General features: G+C 37.3%; 1 protein-coding gene across 2 annotated transcripts in view; it reads left to right on the top strand.

Moving 5' to 3' along the window:
- Nucleotides 1-18673, top strand: part of LOC110455274 (D-glucuronyl C5-epimerase-like) — a 178698-nt gene that overhangs the window by 33751 nt on the left and 126274 nt on the right. The window contains exon 1 of one of the 2 annotated variants that reach the window (XM_021505291.1): nt 9693-9951. The exons of the other annotated variant lie outside the window; for it this stretch is intronic. The gene's annotated coding sequence lies outside the window, so the exon portion shown is untranslated. Of the gene's footprint in view, nt 1-9692; nt 9952-18673 lie in introns of those variants that run through there. 2 annotated transcript variants of the gene reach the window in all.

Here is an 18673-nt window from a genome sequence, read left to right as displayed (position 1 = left end):
TGTTTCATAAATACAGGCCAAAGTTTCTTGTTCGATCTCATTCGCAAAAAGTACGTTAGAATAAAAAAAATTGGTTCAACTGATATTCTTAGGAAAGTTATCCTCTTAGCGTCTGTAAATCAGTTGGACAGTACATCTTATTTGATGAATATATAAGTAAAAGCTGGAAGTGCTTTAATTTCCTAATCTAATTAGCGAGCTTTTTCAGCTGTCACTTTTTCATAAATAAGGAAGAAAATAAAAACTGTAGCATTTGTTGTAGACTGCATGCAGTTACGTCCATGTTAATTTTTTCCACACCAACTGGAAATTCTGTGTCTTGATTCTAATGTATCCTAAAAGTCCAATACATGTATGTAATAACTTTAAAGTCCTTTCTTAGGATCATGCTCTCCGGCTTGTTTTATTCATAGTCATGGCTGCTTACAACATGTGCGCGATCCCATAATACCCTAGTAGAGGAAGGGAGGTAACTCACTGTTCACTATCATTTACCATTTACTACAATATATCTTTATGGACATCAAGGCAGAAGTTGTGTTTTGGTTTGCGTTAAGTTACAGGCCAGTTAATTAAAAATTGTATGAGCGTTACGTTTGGATACTTGAACTTGCTCTGACCCGGTACTGGAGTCAAACGTGTCCAGACAGCTGAAGGACCAGTCTTAAGATAATCTAAGACTTAACAGAAAGTGATCCCATCTAGCAATTTTCTAGTATAGCAGATTCAGTATGCATTGTATTCAGTGAGAACGATGCTCCATACCGCAAACGCTGTATTTTCCTTATATTGTAAAGATGTTTTGAGAGACGACGCTTCAGTATCTGATTTACACCATTTATTAGATCTTTTACAGGTCCACATTTTCCATAATCAAAACCCCAACGTTATCTAACTTGGTTTTTATTGTCTTTTTCCCTTTTGGCTTCCAATCGAAACCATTTCAAACAGTCAGCTTTATTCATCGAATCATTTAGTTACAGACCTTAAAATTCCTGATTATCACAAGTTCCATACAAACATGTCAGAACTGTTAATAACAGTATCCAGAACACTGATAGGGTCTGGTGACTGTTTGTATAGGCAATCTAGATCTGTTAAGAATTCAACATTTTACATTCTCACATGTTTTGTAAAGACTAGTTTCCGCGCATTTCACTGTGGGAAACACAAATCAAAACGTCCAAAGTCGACAGCAAGCACTTAGTGTTATCTTATACCTCCTCTTTTCTGTCAACAGTAAATAACATTTTCCTCATCCAATATTATAGATTTTTTTTGAAACATTTAATAAACTCATTGTTCACTATACTGTTGTTACCCAATCGGGAATCGTCGGCACGTTTCGTAAACGAGAAAATATTTTTTCGTTTACAGAAAGTGCCGACGGTTCCCGATTGTACTGTTACCGATATAGGATATGGAGGAAACAAACATTAAAACTAACAGGTATCTTCATGTTTCCCGAGGTAAACATTGATCTTTTGAGAAATGTTTTAGTATGAACGTCAAAGCTTTATCCTGCCACTTGTGCCCGATCCGGAGGCCATGGTCACTGATGATACTGAGCTATGACCTTCAGACGTTCAGACTTCACCTCGGTCATATTGGTTAAATGGAAACTTGACCACGCGCAGGGTTAATGCGAAGCTGAATTTCTCATGTGCTGAACCCCCCCCCCCCCCCCAAATTAAAAAAAAAAAAAAAAAAAACATTTAAAATTATGAAACAACAATACAGAAAAAGTTAAACACTAGAATTTAAACTTTGAGGATGAGAAACTGTTTGAAAGCAGGAGCATATCAACTTCCCGATATGACTTCCTCAACAAATATTAAGCTATTATGGCTTGGCTGGGGAAATGTACTCTCAAAATAGTGCTACAACTTAACGAAAATATGTACCGGTAACAGGCAGAATATTTTATATGTATGACAGACCTGTTGTTCAACAATGAAATATTATATATTCTAACTTTCTCGACCGATGTTCATTGTGTTTTGACAATATCGAAAACAATAGCAACCCTCAGTGATGTAGGTTTGTTAACCAATTTTAAATTCAGCTTTTACAAAACGTGTTCTAAATCAAATAGAACTTGTTCTCAGTAAAAAACGATAGCAAATATGCTAATGTGATTAAGAAATAAATATTGATTTACTGAAAACAGGAAATTGCAATGTAGGGAGAGACAACCATTTGGTTATGGAAGTTTAAAGTAAAATTACGCGAGTTTCGTCTATTTTTGATAATGGGTATACTACAGAACACACCGTATATTCCGAATTTGTATCAAACTTATAGCTGACAAGAAATATCCCAATATAGAATATAATATCTGCGGGTGATGCTGCGGAGGCTGACATTATACCACTGTCCGTCCTCTGTCACGGAACCTCTACATGTGCTTTAGGGTTACTCATGCTAATATCACTGGTGATTCATACATGAAGTACTCCCATATTCGATAAAGATGTGTGAGATTTTTATCATGTGTTTTTTTTGTACTCCACTGCTAGCTAGTTATCGATAGTAGTAGGGATGTGTAATAGCTGAAGACATAAATATAACAGGTCTTCCTTTACTTCTGATATCTCCTTAATTTTCCTCCGTTTACTGTTCTGGTTACGCCTTAGCTCCTGTTGTTAACTTTCTATTTGTTTCGTGTCTCCCTAGCTCCTGTTGTTGACTGTTTTCCTGTGAGTTGATTGATCTTGTGATTTTGTGTAGCCTTGCCTAGTGTTGTTGTTTCCCCTCCGTTTGTTTTCCTTGTCACCTAGTTATGTTTTCCTCTTTAATAGTTTCCTGGTCTCCTGTTGTTGTACTTTCCCGCCTTTTCCCGTTATTTTGGCTCATGTTGTTGACCTCGCCTCCGTTTTTTGTGTGTCCTCGGCTCATGTAGTTATCTTCAGCTGTTATTTTATGATGATTTCTTGGTTATTAGGCTCCTGTTGTTGATCTGCTCTTGTATCTTTTTGTTTCATTGTCTTCGGTTGTTGTTCCCCATCCCCTCTTATTGTATCCCCGGATTTCCTCTCTGGTTTGTTGTTTCCTTAACTCCAGTTGTTAACTTCCTATTTGTTGTTTTCCCTTTTTCTTTTTTTCTTCTTTTTTCTTTGTGATTGTGTGTCTGTGTGTCTGTGTGATTGTGTGTCTGTGTGATTGTGTGGCTGTGTGTCTATCAGATTGTGTGTCTGTGTGTCTGTGTGATTGTGTGTCTGTGTGATTGTGTGTCTGTGTGTCTGTGTGATTGTGGGTCTGTGTGTCTGTGTGATTGTGTGTCTGTGTGTCTGTGTGTCTGTGTGACTGTGTGTCTGTGTGTCTGTGTGACTGTGTGTCTGTGTGTCTGTGTGATTGTGTGTCTGTGTGTCTGTGCGATTGTGTGTCTGTGTGATTGTGTGTCAGTGTGATTGTGTATCTGTGTGTCTGTGTGATTGTGTGTCTGTGTGTCTGTGTGATTGTGTGTCTGTGTGTCTGTGTGATTGTGTGTCTGTGTGTCTGTGTGATTGTGTGTCTGTGTGTCTGTGTGATTGTGTGTCTGTGTGAATCTCGTTGTCCCTTACTATTGGCACCCCTTTGTTTTGTATTTTTAATCATTAATACTTGTTGTTTGGTGTTATTTACGTTCCGCATTTTGTTTTCCTGTTCGTGTTGTTGTCTTTGTACGTTCTGTTCGTCTTGGTGTGTTCCTGGAATTTCTTTACTGACTTTCTATGTTACCATGACATTTCTTGATCCATACTGCTTCCTTTTCTTCCATACATGTTTACCAAACATTACGTTTTTTCGTGCTTTTATTTTTAGTATCAGGTGTTTATTGACGCGACAACACTCATCTGTACTGTTAAAAGAACATCGAACTTCACTGATACTAACTGAAAATATGATTTAAATATCAAACTCGTAAATGTGATAAAGATATCAAATTAACTTATACTTACCGTAAATGTGATATGAACATCAAACATTACTGATAATTACCGTAAATGTGATATGAACATCAAACATTACTGATAATTACCGTAAATGTGATATGAACATCAAACATTACTGATACTTACCGTAAATGAGATATGAACATCAAACTAACTGATACTTACCGTAAATGTGATATGAACACCAAACATTACTGATACTTACCGTAAATGTGATATGAACATCAAACTACCTTATACTTACCGTAAATGTAATATGAACATCAAACTAACTTATATTTACAGTAAATGAGATATGAACACCAAACATTACTTATACTTTCCGTAAATGTGATATGAACATCAAACTAACTGATACTTACCGTAAATGTGATATGAACATCAAACTACCTTATACTTACCGTAAATGTGATATGAACATCAAACTAACTTAAACTTACCGTAAATGTGATATAAATATCAAACATTACTGATACTTACCGTAAATGTGATATGAACATCAAACTACCTTATACTAACAGTAAATGTGATATGAACATCAAATATTACTTAAACTTACCGTAAATGTGATATGAACATCAAACATTACTGATACTTACAGTAAATGTGATATTAACATCGAACATTTATTATACTAACCGTAAATGTGATTTACCGAACAGATTATCGTATACAGACTTCCTGTGGTCGTTTAAAGAAAATTCACAATACACATCCTTTTGAAAATTCCTTCAAGTTTGACAAATGATTCAAAAGGAGTATTAACCGTGAATGTTTAAATTGAACCTGCAGTAGACAATTTTAAAATCTCCATGAAAATAGAAAAATGAAAAATTCAATTTAAAGGAGATTACGACGACAGCCTGCTATGTCCAGTAAAGGAACTTAGCGAGACTCTCCACCGACAATAAACATATATTCATGTTTTCCCGTAAAGGGATTAGGCACTCGTTATTTAACTGTCATTGAAGCTTAATCCTTCTGGAATTTGTCATTTATCTCTTTTGATGATTGACATATTGTTGATAGCATCCACGTGCGGGAGATTAAAAATGCATCAGAGTGAAAAACTTGTGTATTACTTCATTGATTTCTCTCTACTTCAAAGGTCAGTCCGTGTCACGCCTGTTCGGTCACGGAAGTTAGCCCCATATTTCTTTGTTAGGTTAGCATCAATTTGATTTAAATAAATTGTTAATGTTTGAAAATACTGCTGATCATACAGTATGAGTGTTTCAATATGCTATGATTTATTATTTTTTATATATTTTTAAAATATTTAAAAAAACACCAACATGATCAATTTATCATTTTAATTGGCGATTTTGAAGCTACTGGACGCATGCACTAGATGAACACTGGCTGTCACATTTAAATGCTGTCAATGGCATTCTTAGGCAACGTCACACAGACGTAAGAATAGTCCTGGAATTTCTTCATGCCATTATTTGAGTTGCCTCCCTTAAAATGGGGAAGAGGTGTAACGTCTTTGACATCTAGGGACTCGCTAGGCAATACCACACTAGGGTGATACTTTATGATACTCTCTGTACATAATGATAGGTCAACATACCTACTGTAACACATTTCCAAGTTCTCGTAATTTCTGATAGCATCTTTTGGATAATTGTGGTGAGAGTTAAAGGAGCTCAATAAATTTGTATCCAAATATGCTTGATATTTACGACTGATATAATAAATATAAAAAAGACTTGGGTAAATCTAGTAGAAGTACACTGTGTGGGACTATACACTAAAATTAGTTCTTGCCTGCAGTGCCTCACGTTGTCCGGGAACCATTCTGTATAACCTGAACTGGCCTCCGAGGAGTATTTTGTGGGGGTTTCTGATGTCTCCTTAATTCCGATAATATCGTGTATGTCCATATTTGTTCACACTTGATTATGACATAAAAGACTGGTATTGTAATAATTTTATAACAGCTAAGCGATCGTTAAGAAGCACACTCTTTGAGACACATTTTAATAATCTATCTTTAAGGAGATTTGTTAAGATTTGTACTTTGGTTTGGTTTGGTTTAGTATTGTTTAACGTCCTATCAACAGCTATAGTCATTTAAGGACGGCCTCCCCTGTGTGCAAGATGCATGCGTGTAGTGTATGCGTGTGTCTTTGGGAGGCTGCGATATGTTCGTGTTTGTCTCCTTGTGATAGGGCGGAACTGATGCCGACTTTATAGTGCTACCTTACTGAAACACCCCCACCCGGTCACATTATACTGAATCCGATTTGTAACACAGGGGCGTTGATACTTATACACAATATGGACTGTGGGGTCGGGGATATGTGACACGCCCAAGTTGACGGTAGCCTACCAATATTTATTGAAACTTATAAATTAAGTTCTTATATATCAAACAAATAACCAATATTCAAATTAATTGAATAACAATAACAGCATAATTGTAAAAGATAGGAATGCTTGGTAAACGTGTCAATATTGATATATTTATATATAGCATACATCATCATCTAACTTCTTGTCTTGTTTCCTAACTAAGGCTACGCATGTTTACTGGTCTGAAGGGAATAAAGGATGAATGTGTAGAAATGGATTTCCATCCGCTTCATTTTGGCTTCAAAATCTACTTGTTTCTGTATTGTTTTACAGCCCAAACAACACTGTAAAAATAGACGTCCACAAAAAGAATAAGTCAAACTGAAAATAAATAGGTTTAAATATTTTCCAAAACGAATTACTTGATAGATATTATTTTAGGTGACATGCAAACTACTTTGAATCAGGCGTAGTGCGTGGATAGGTTCAATTAATATCAAAAGGTTTATGTCCTCTTATTGTGACGACATGACGTCAATATTCACAATTTCATCTCATAATTTCGGCCAAAAGATAATAATAAGATAAGATAATAAGATTTTCTACTATGGACTGTCACGGGAGAATATGAATTCGTGTAATACAAGAATATTGAATTAACCCGTGAGTGTAATTTTGTGCCTTTTAAATAAAGTTTCATTTAAATTACATTGTAAAATAGAATACCTTCTTCAATTTCTCCAATGGTTTGTGCCACGCCCTTATGAATGAATTGGGGGCGTGGCGCAAAGAACCAAAGTAGATACTGTATCACGTCATAAAACAGTTGTCTGGTGCATTCCTCTCGCGCACTTTCTTTACGTACCCGTGCGTGCACCTGTTTATAATATTTACATATTTAAGACATCATAAAAAGGGAGTTAGATTACATAGATACCAGCAGACAATTCTACATTCAGTAGCCGTATCTACTTTAAAAAGGGAATATCCTTATAGGCATATTTTTTTCTACACAATATGTTATACAATGTACGAACCATGCATAATGTCTTTTGTATATAAAATGTATACATATGGAGTCTGCAATCATGTCATGTATTAATTGGTGGATTAATGTATTGTATGAAAATAAATAATACATTTGAGTATTACCAAGACCATCCTCGATATCCAGGGGTTACGCTCACGTTTGCTCTCTACACCCCTGGATTATATGTCATAGCAAAATCGGAGGCTCAGTGTGCACCACCTTGTGGATGAGACGAGAAGACTAGTTTGGTCCTTTGGTGTACATCAAAAGAATCTCGCGGTCGTGTAACGGTAAAAATTGACAGGCTTTGAAGTCGGGCGTCGCTCCTTTGTAATCTTCAAAGGACAAGTATCAGCCTAGTGATTGGTCAGTTTTTTTTTACCTGACACCAATCAGCCAGGGGTATAGAGAGCGAACCAAGACATCGTATCGTGACCTGCTATTAGCAGCGGCTAGACATATTAAGCCATATTTCTTTCCCTTCAAGACACGAATTATATGACTAAATAATCTGACCAGTCACATTTGACCTTCCTTACTGATGAATCCCTGTTTATAAGATTAGTGAAAATAATCATGCTGATTGAGGTTCAGGGTCAAAAGAAGATGATATATATAGCGCCTGTTGTACCCAAAAGTATCGCCAGAATGGACTACTTATTGTATTAAAATATCATGAGACCCTTATATAATAGAAGTTTCTTCCTCTATCCCCTCCTGTGGACTAAGAAGACATTAAACATGATGTACCGCCCCCATTGGAACATTAAAGACCTCAATGCCTCCCCTTAACTTGTTTTACTAATTTCTACACTTTTTTTCGGTGGGGCCCCAGAGGTACATTGGGTTAGTCTGTGACGTGATATTGTGATTACATTGAGGAGTGGAATGTCATGCTAACGTGTCCTCCAGGTTGGGACATTTAGTTTCGAGATGGGTCCTTTACTCTGATCCTGACCACAGGGACTGGAGAATTTGCTACAGCTACATTACAAATGATGGGGTTTTATTTAACCGAAAATTGACTTAAGTCCCTAAAACGTGTTAAAATACACTGAACAATTTCTCAGGTCCCTGTGGTCAGAATAAAGGATCCATTTTGCAACTAAAAGTCATAACCTGGAGGACAAATTCGCTACTCCTTGTGATCCTGACCGTAGTGTATCTTTATTTTTCTCCTTCTCATTTTTGTAATTTTTCACATCATCATCATCGTCATCGTACGTCGTCGTCAGAAAAATGAAGGTCTGTAGACAAATGGAATGGAGGTCTTGGTTTGAATCACAGTGGCATTTAACATGCTATAAAGCTGAAGATGTATAAGTGGGCTTACGTGTACATTTGATTATTTCATACCGCGGCGCCCGTGTATGTGACGTGTTCCTGTCCAACAGTGTCCAGGTCTATTGCAATGCCTGAAACAAAAATCAAACGAAAACGACAGATCCATGATCGAGGTACAACAATTCATTTGATAACGCGTACAGGTAGAATATAAATCCTTATTTCTTTATAATTATAAAAAAAATTGTATAGGATCTGAAACAGGTAAATTGTAAGACATAGTTAGAGCTATCAATCCGCTGTTTTGTGCCACTTATATAGTAATTCGATTTTCGGTTTGTTTCGTCATTTCGTACAGGTATAACAACGAAGTGTACATAGCGTATCCGAATCGACACCGATCGACGCTGATTTTGAATTGCTAACTCGTGATAAATCTTTCTAAAATACATAATGTTTCAAAGTTATCGTCACGATGTCAGTCGTCCTCGATATCCAGGGGTTACGCTCATCTTCGCTCTATACACAGAGAAAGTGAGCGTAACCCTGAATATCGAGGATGGATGTCAGTTTGTGTCACATACTTAAGCGTTTAACTACTTTCAGTTGGCATTCATTCGCAATATGAATGCCAACTGGACAGAGGCTAATTCAATGAAGTGCGTTGGCGCTTCACCTTGAACACACTGCTTATGAATGCCCACTGTAAGCAGTTCAATACTTGACCATTTTAAAAGAAGTTGATCTCGCAGTAAAACAAATTAATTCAAAACTCTGCATTTAGCCCAAATTGGTGTTTGTATCGTATATGTCTGTTCAATGATTATATTGAACTGCCATCTCTCCAGGGTGGTCAGTGGTATACAATGTTACAGTTATGACATCATAAGAATGATGACGTCGACAATCAGATCATGGCATTCATAGTCAACATGAATGCCATCTGAATGTGGAAAGCTTATATAGTTGCAATGTCATTCGATGGTAAATAAACATTTATAAAAGTCACAACGTCACCCTATTTTACAGATGTAGTGACTATGTCAGTACAAGTGTACGTCGTATGTAGAAACAACGGTTAGGGGTGTTACACCGCGTGTCACAGATACAGTTGGGGTAGTTAACTGCCCAGACACATCATCAAGCCTCTGTCACAGAAGACGTGACCTAAACATCTGTCTGTAGAACCCGGTAAGACTGGTGTTCCTCCACATCAATAGTCGATCACACTGCTGTGTCTGTTCCCCTCGTCGCACACACGAACTCGGGCTAGCATTTAATGGACAGATACCCAGGGAAATCTGCGTACAGTTCGAGTGTTTTGGATTACTGGAAGACAGATTGAAATCGCCAAAGTCCTGGAGTGTTTACCTTTCTACAGGACAGTGTGATTTAAAATTACAGGTAAGTAAATGTGGGTCATGTTTAAGCAGTCGAGGTATATATTGTGACTGCAAGCAGATCACATGTGTACATATGCATGTGTTTACAGACTCCGATCCTTAGCTGCTGCTCCAGTCTTATTGAACGGGTCGGTATGGTCTAGACTTTTGTCAGAGGTGTCACTGTTATCATTATGTCTCTATTTGTACAATGTTGAACATGGCACGTGAGGGATGTTTAGATCTGTAACCTGCCTGCTCGGGGGATACACAGTGGCCTATAGGCTTCGAACGAGTGGGTGAATAAATGAATGAATTAGTGATTTGATTGAATGAGGGAATGTGTGAGCAGGCAAGTTTATAAATAACTAAATAAACGTGTGATTGAAAGTGTGATCATAAACATGGAAGTGAATGAATGAATGAATGAATAAATGAATAGATCCCTCTTTTTTTTTTACGTCTTTGCCCCGCCCAAGACACAGATATTTACATCCCGGGTTAGGGTACTCCCTTGCCAAGCATACACCCAATACTTGAAACAAGGGTTTGGCCACAGGCAACACTGTAGGTGAGGGAAAATGCATGCCAGACCAGGGTTCGAACCCGGGACCCTCCAAACTCTAGATGGATGCTCTACCAATTAAGCTACCTGCAGGATGCCGATGATTGGCCCAGTCCAGTTCTGCTACAGATGGATGAATGAATGGGTGCGATTGAGTAAAGCATGAAAGTTTATGAATGTATGAGTGAGAAAGTGAGTAAATGACAGAATGAGTTCACCAATGAGGAAATGAATGACAGAAAGGTTAATTTGGTGATGTGGTGAGAGACCGAATAAATTATAAAAAGAACAAACGAGTAAGGAAGCATATTGTAAGTGAATCAACTATCGCGCTGTAAATGAAAAAAGAGTGTGAGTGAGCAAATGAAATAAATAGAAAGATTTACCAGGCTGAGAGAAAATGGATTAACCCTTTCACCCCTAGGTAACTTTAGTAGACTCTACCACTCATTTATTAGGTTGAGTCCATTATGGTCTACAGTGGTGAAAGAGTTATCTCTTCTGCAGTTTTAGGCAATATATTGTATTATCAAAAAGAGTGATGGTAGCATCTGTCATCACATGCTTTACATTAATTTTCACATAGTAATTAAGACATTTATGTTAATCATTAAAAATTGTATTGAGATGGGTGTGAAGGTGGAATTTGATTTCTCAATTCTTCAAATTTCTGGAACTATAAGAGTGCTTTTTGGCACCTGAATATTAACACACAGGAGCATTCCCCTGGAAACCCCCTCCAACTGGCTAGGCTAGCAGAGATCTAGAGTGTGTCCTCTCTTTATAATGTTTGTCTTTGGAAATTAAGAGTTGCTCATTTATCAAGTATTCAGTCTTCTGTTCTGTGTACTCAGGTCGTGAGAGACTGAATAAATGATGCACAAGTTAGTGCGCTGGTACACAGATGTGGGTAGGTACACCAGTGTTGGAACGTGGGTATTGGTACTCCGGTCTGGGTACACACGTTGGTACAATTTACTTAGGTGTACATGTGGGTTCACCAGTGTTGGTACTCGGATCTGGGTACGCTGGTCTGGGTACTCTGGTCTGGGTACTCTGGTCTGGGTACTCGGATCAGGGTACTCTGGTCTGGGTACTCTGGTCTGGGTACTCAGATCTGGGTACTCTGGTCTGGGTACTCTGGTCTGGGTACTCTGATCTGGGTACTCTGGTCTGGGTACTCTGGTCTGGGTACTCAGGTCTTGGTACATGAATACTGGTACTAAGGTCTTGGTACATGAATACTGGTACTCAGGTCTTGGTACATGAGTACTGGTACTTGGGTCTGGGTACTCAGGTTTGGGTACTCATGTCTAGGTACTCGGGTCTGGTTACTTAGGTCTTGGTACCTGGTACAAAGGTACTCGGGGATAATTTTTCAAATACTGAAAATTTTGTTCTAATTTTCAGAATTTTTACTTTCACTAATGGTCTTCCAGAGACTGATGTTAGACATAGCCAGGAATATAAATTGGAATTCTCAAGAAGGAGTGCGGGACAAAACCGCTTTACGTTTATTGTGATGAGAAAAAATATTCGATAGAGAGCAGATTGAAGCCAACGGAAGACATATAAATAGTATGGATAGGCGGTTGCACTTTTTTAAGCAAGGTAACTATTCGGGGACACAAACAAGGTTCCAATAATTAGATCTTTGGATAATTGAAGTTTGGATAATAAGTGCTCTACTGTTTCTTCAAAATATAAGTAAAATACAGTAATTTTGTTTACACAGTGAATTAAGTCACTTAATGTAAATGTAGTTTCGGGGAGCAGCTGGTCTCTACAATACTGGAGAAAATGGATGACTTGACTGATATTTGAATTAGACCTTTACAACCGAGATATATGTCAGCAGTGTGTTTAGCCTTGAATTTTGTCACAGAAAATGTTGGTTTATGACTCGACTTTCCTTTCTGTGTTCAGTTGATGAATGGCGTGACAGGAGAAATGAACAATTTTCGTGTCATGAAAACATCCTTTACACATCATAAATATCAAAGAAAGACAAATTCCATAATTGTTGAACACTGTTCTACTGTTTATTTCCATTTCACGCTCCATACATAGAGAAAGAAGACATTCGTTTCGTGGTAACTCCTGTTAACTACATTACCAGGCGTTAGTTTTGTGGGCACTCATTGCGGCAGAAAAGCTGTAAGCTTTTTATACAATATACATAACACATGCCACTTAGTTGTTTAATGATGACAGAAAGCATAGTAGAGGAAACTAAAGTAATATTTTATATTCTTCTCAACACTAGCTTAAAGATAAATTCTAGAAGTAAATTAGGACTATGAATTTGTTTGGGCACTTTCTAGGCAGTATATACAGGAAAATGATTCTTACTAAATAGACAGTATCTCATGACAGGTGGTCTGTTGTGACAGATAGTCCCTAGTCACAAGTGGTCCCTCATGACAGGTGGTCTGTTGTGACTGATAGTCCCTAGTCACAAGTGGTCCCTAATGACAGGTGGTCTGTTGTGACAGATAGTCCCTAGTCACAAGTGGTCCCTCATGACAGGTGGTCTGTTGTGACTGATAGTCCCTAGTCACAAGTGGTCCCTAATGACAGGTGGTCTGTTGTGACAGATAGTCCCTAGTCACAAGTGGTCCCTCATGACAGGTGAAATTTTATTGTGGTCTCTTATCAGAGGTGGTCTCTTATCAAAGGTGGTCTCTCATAAGGCGTCTGACATTCTGCTACCACTAGCCCTCCACCACTAGGTCGCGGGTTCAAGACCTACATGGGGCAGTCACCAGGTACTGGACGTAGATTGGTGGTTTTTCTCTAGGAACTCTGGCTTTCCTCCTCCAACAAAACCTGGCACATCCTTACATGTAAATGACCATAGCTGCTAATAGGACGTAAAACACAAACAACCAAATCCCTCATAAGAGGTAAAATTTTGTGACAGGTATAGTCCCTTGTGACATGTGGTGTCATCAGGTATTGTACTGGCCTGTGATAGGTTTGCTATTGCGCCAGATCATCTATATTGACAAATCTCGATGGTACATGTATCTGGAAAGGTTGTCCCTTATGACAGGTGGTCTCTTAAGACAAGTACTCTCTCAGGACAGGTGGTCCTTTATGACAGGTGAAATTTTGTGACATGTATAGTCCTTTTCACAGGTGATATCTACTGGCCTGTGATCGGTTGTCCATATTGTGTCGGATCATCTTTATTGACAGGTGATATCTGGTAACACGGGATCTTTTGTGACAAGTGGTCTTTTTAGAAAGGTTGTCCCTTATGACGATTGGTCTCTCAAGACAGGTGGTTTTTCTTGTGACAGGTGATCTTTTGTGACAAATAGTCTCTTAAGAAAGGCTGTCCCTTTTGACAGGTGGTCTATCATGACAGGTGTTCCCTTGTGAAAGGTTATCATTTTTGACAGGTGATCTTTTATAACAAATAGTTTCTTTTGAAAGGTGATCTCTGACAACAGGAGGTCTTTCTTAACAGGTGATAATTTGTGAAAGGTTGTCTCATGATAGGTGAATTGAGGACAGGTGGCATGGTATCTCAAGACAAGACATGTTTCGGTGTTTGCATATTTTTGTAGGTGTAACTTTATTTCTAAACCAGAATACCTGTACTATATATGGAAAGATATGATATTTAACATGTAAAATATATTTTTGCACTGCCAGGTATTCGGATTAAAACCCCCCAAAAAGAAACACAAGAACATCAGCCTAAGAAGTCTGTCGGAACAATTTATGCATTAACTTGCAGTATGTTAACAGTATAGAACTAGGTAGATAAAAGTTTTATATATTCTTAGAGAACCCAATCAATATTAGATTATTGTGTGATAGCATTTTGCTGATGAGAAAAGTCGAACTCATCAATATTTACTGTAGCAATAAAATCCTGCAATGAAATCTATTCTGTATGGACCGAAGGGTGGGAGGATATTCTACGACTTCCTTTTAAATTAAGCAGGAATATTGCTTTGACGCCTCTACAAAGTGGACTGTACTTAGAATGGGAAATGTTGGACTTTTAGCACATTTCTGGACAAAAGGTGGCGAAAGCAATATGTCATCAATCTCAACCGGTTCTTCGGTACTCTCACTTTCACCTCCCTCAGTGGCGAGAGGCAAGCTTCTTTGGGAAACTGTTATTTGAACTATTTTGGTCTTTTTATATGCTCAGGCATAAAAAATTCGGCAAGATGTATTTTAGTATTGCATGGGAGTACGACGTGTCACATAATTTCCATCCATCCGGACTTTGGTTTCCTGAAGAAACATGCTTAAAATAATTTTATATTGATGAAACTTGATATGTAAGTACAAATATACAAAGACAAAGTTCAAAGCTGAGCAAAATCTGTGCATAATTGATTAGCATAGCACACTCTGATTGGTCGATGGTTTCTGGGAAATAAATATCCTGGTAAGTGTATCTCAGTTAACCCTTTCACCCCTATGCAACTTTAGAAGACTCTCCCATGCATTGATCTGGATGAGTCCAATATGGTCTACAGTGGTGAAAGGGTTAAGTAATATAAAGTATAACCAAATGAACTAAAATTATTAACATCCTGGGCCAGTCAAACTCTTGCGTTTTGAAACAGATTTTGGACGCTTACTGTTATATAGACGAAAAAGAACGATTTCTAGAAAGAAATTCAGAAATTGAAGATAAAAGTAGCTTTCATTTTTTTCATTTCAAAATTATGGTACACAATGTAAATGTATAATTATATTGATTAACCATTGTAAATTGCTGCAGATTTTCAGGATGATATGCAATTGATTTTTTTTTTAATTTGAATGAAAGTTGAAGGCCTGCCAAGTGTTTGCACATTTCAAAGCAGCACTGCCATATTTAATAGTCACCTGTATAATCGGTACATTACACCATATGCTATTGACCCGGATTCCGTCCTACATGTATTCAATACTGTAATCAAGTTGTGCCTAGCAAAGTCACACCCAAAATGGCCTGCTCAACATATCTTTGTCTACCTTTCTAATGCTTTATTGTCTTTAGTTGTGAATTCGTGCAGAAATCTTTCTCAATTAAAATGCAAGCAACAGCTAGTGGAAGTGGAAAATTGCTTCCTACAATCGTCTGGTGAAGTTTTACTGTGGAACTTCGGCTTAACTGAAGTTATTTACTGCGGGGCTATTCACAGAGAGGAATTTTACAGCTCTAAGTCTAGGTCTCCTCAGCGTTTATATTGCTTGTGCTACAAAATTCAAACTTACTGTTTAAAGAAACTTAAAGATGCAGGGATCTTTCAAAATTTTCTGAAGATTTTCAATGTATTTGAATATCACCCTGAGAATATGCATGAGGTTCATGTTTTCGTATGACAAAAATTAATTGATAAATTTGATTTCACCCCAACTTTACCTAGAATTAACTTTTGTTAATTCTTTAGGACACTTCAGGTTGTGTGGAAATCTTTAAAATCTAAATATCTGTCTATGAATGAGGAATATGATATTCAGATTGCAGATACGTGTATCAAAATCAGCGTCTGATTGAGGTTTTAAATGGGAATATTCTCGATGTCTGTGACTGATGTTTTGTCAGCACATCATTTCACTACTCTGTATTAAGTTAATGGGAAGATGTCTAGACTGTATCGTGTGGATATTCAGGCCTCCGGTGTCTGTTACTTTGTCCCATGTCCAGTTTATGATGTATGTCCAACAGGAGGTTACGAAAGGTCAGTCTGGGGCAGTGTTCAGCAACCCTGACAACACATCTACCATACTTGTCATAATAAATGTACTGTGGGCTTATAAAAACATGCAAGGGAGGTAAGCGTATACAAATTTATTATTAGAAATGACTATTGATAGTTTCATATTTTCTCAGTTATTGCAGGATTTGAAATTGAATGTTTAATTCATTTTTCTGAAGTATATGCAAAGATTTTGATAATTATTTCTTATCAAATGAAATTTATAATAGTTTAGACTATACATAGTGATATAAATGTTTAACAGTGAATCCTGCCTTATGAGAGGACGAAAAGAGTCTTATTATTCAGGTGACCTTTTTAGACAGGTTAAACGAAAAGAGCAATTTGAAGTATTAGACAGGTCGAAGGAAAAAGTCATTTGAAGTATTCTTAAAATGGTTATGATTAGACAGATGTTTCTTTATAGCAGGTAGTCTATATATTTAGCTGGTTTCATAGAAATGTATAGTCTTTTATAGACAGGTGGTCTTTATAGAAAGTGGGGTTTATAGGCAGTGTGTAGACATTTATTTTATAGACAGGTGGTCTTTATATGCAAATGGTTTAAGATGCAGGTGCTTGGCACACTTATACATTATGTATGATGTCTTTATATATATATACTATTTAACCCTTTCACCCCTATGTAACTTGAGTAGACTCTACCATGCAATGATATGGATGAGTCCATTATGGTCTAAAGTGGTGAAAGGGAAAATAGTAAAACCTTTATTACATTGTATTATATAGTATATACACATGTACATTATATTAGTTTATCCAGCACCTGTGGTTTAAGATGAGTGGTCATTGTAGACGAGTGGTCATTTTAGACGAGCGGCCATTTTAGACGAGTGGTCATTGTAGTCAAGTGGCATTGCAGCAAATTGCTTTTATCAGGAAGTCTTTATTAGGAGGCGTGCTTATGAGATAAAATACAGTATCTTAAAGCAAGTTTTCTCTTTTACTTTCTTAATTCATTCACCCCTGAAGACACATTTGAACTCTTCCAATTCAAAGGTTGGAATAGTTCATTATGAAATTTCAGGGGTGAATGAGTTAAATAAATATGAAGGTGCTGTATCCAAATAAACCTCAGAATAACAACATTTATAAATATTCTGTAATTCTGGGATGGATTATTTCCCACCGTCCATCAATACCGGAATATCAAACTAGCATACGGAATGTTCCAAACCCAATTACAGGGGTCGCAGGAGTAATGACCCTGTAACCAGTTCTTGTTCTCTGAAGCAAGACTTTTTTATCATTGCCAATAAAAAGAAGAGACCTGCGTCTCACCTGAAATCTGACATACCTGTTGAAATATGATACACCTGTTGAAATATGAGACGTTAATGTATAGCCATAATTTTTCCTTCTTTTTTGAACTGGGAAAATTATATCTGAAATCTGGCTCCTTTGAAAAGTCAGCGATCAGTTTCATTCTCACAATAACACCAACGAACATAAAATGTGATGGGGGCCTGATTTGAGGTTTCAGAAATGTATATATTAAATGGGTATAATAATATATGTAAGAGAGAGTTGTGTAATGGCCCTATAATTTAATTACAAAAAAACAGGTTTTCTTTTCTAACATCACATTAAGGTCTTATCACCATGAAATGACCCTATTTATCACTGCTTTTCAATTTCATCGTGTCTCAGGTAAAACATAATTAAACCACATACTGTTTGGGGAATTTGTATAAAAACGGTGTGTGTTTATATTTTATGATGATAAATCTTACATAGTTCTTGTTAAATCAGTTGTCGCAGTGCATATGTCATAAACTCAGTCCTTCTGCACAGTTCAAATGGGATTATTGAAAAAAGTGGATCCTTTGAAATTTTATGCTTCAAAAGGATATGGGCATGGTGTAAGCACACATTCTGTGTAATAATTATGAAATATAATAAAATAACTGACTGAAGCAGAAAACAACAATGAAGTGTAAGCTTGGTCATCTTGACTGTAATTTTTAGCTCACCGGGTCCAAAGGACCATGGTGAGCTTATGCCATACCGCAGCGTCCGTCGTCCGTCGTCCGTCCGTCAACTTTTTCTTTAAAACGCTACTAGTCCTGAACGGCCAAGTAGATTTTGACTAAATTTGGTCTGGAGCATCCTTAGGCCAAGGGGACTCAATTTTGTATAAATGGTGGGTGTGGCCCCCTCTGCCCCCAATATGGGAAATATAGCAAATTCTTAAAAATCCTTCTTCTTCTGTAGGAATGACAGGATTTATTCCATATTTAGTCAGAATCATCCTTGGGTTAAGGGGTACCAATTTTGTATAAACCATAGGTCTGACCCCCCAGGGGCCTGAGGGGCGGGGCCCAATAGGGGAAGCATAGCAAATTATTCTTTAAAATCCTTCTTCTTCTGTAGGAATGAAAAGATTTGGTCCATATTTGGTGTGAAGCATCCTTGGGTAAAGGGGAACCAATTTTGTATAA

This window comes from Mizuhopecten yessoensis, unplaced genomic scaffold (genome assembly GCF_002113885.1).
Source record: "Mizuhopecten yessoensis strain PY_sf001 unplaced genomic scaffold, ASM211388v2 scaffold8195, whole genome shotgun sequence".
Lineage (NCBI taxonomy): Eukaryota > Metazoa > Mollusca > Bivalvia > Pectinida > Pectinidae > Mizuhopecten > Mizuhopecten yessoensis.
This window is presented reverse-complemented; position numbering and strand designations above follow the sequence as displayed.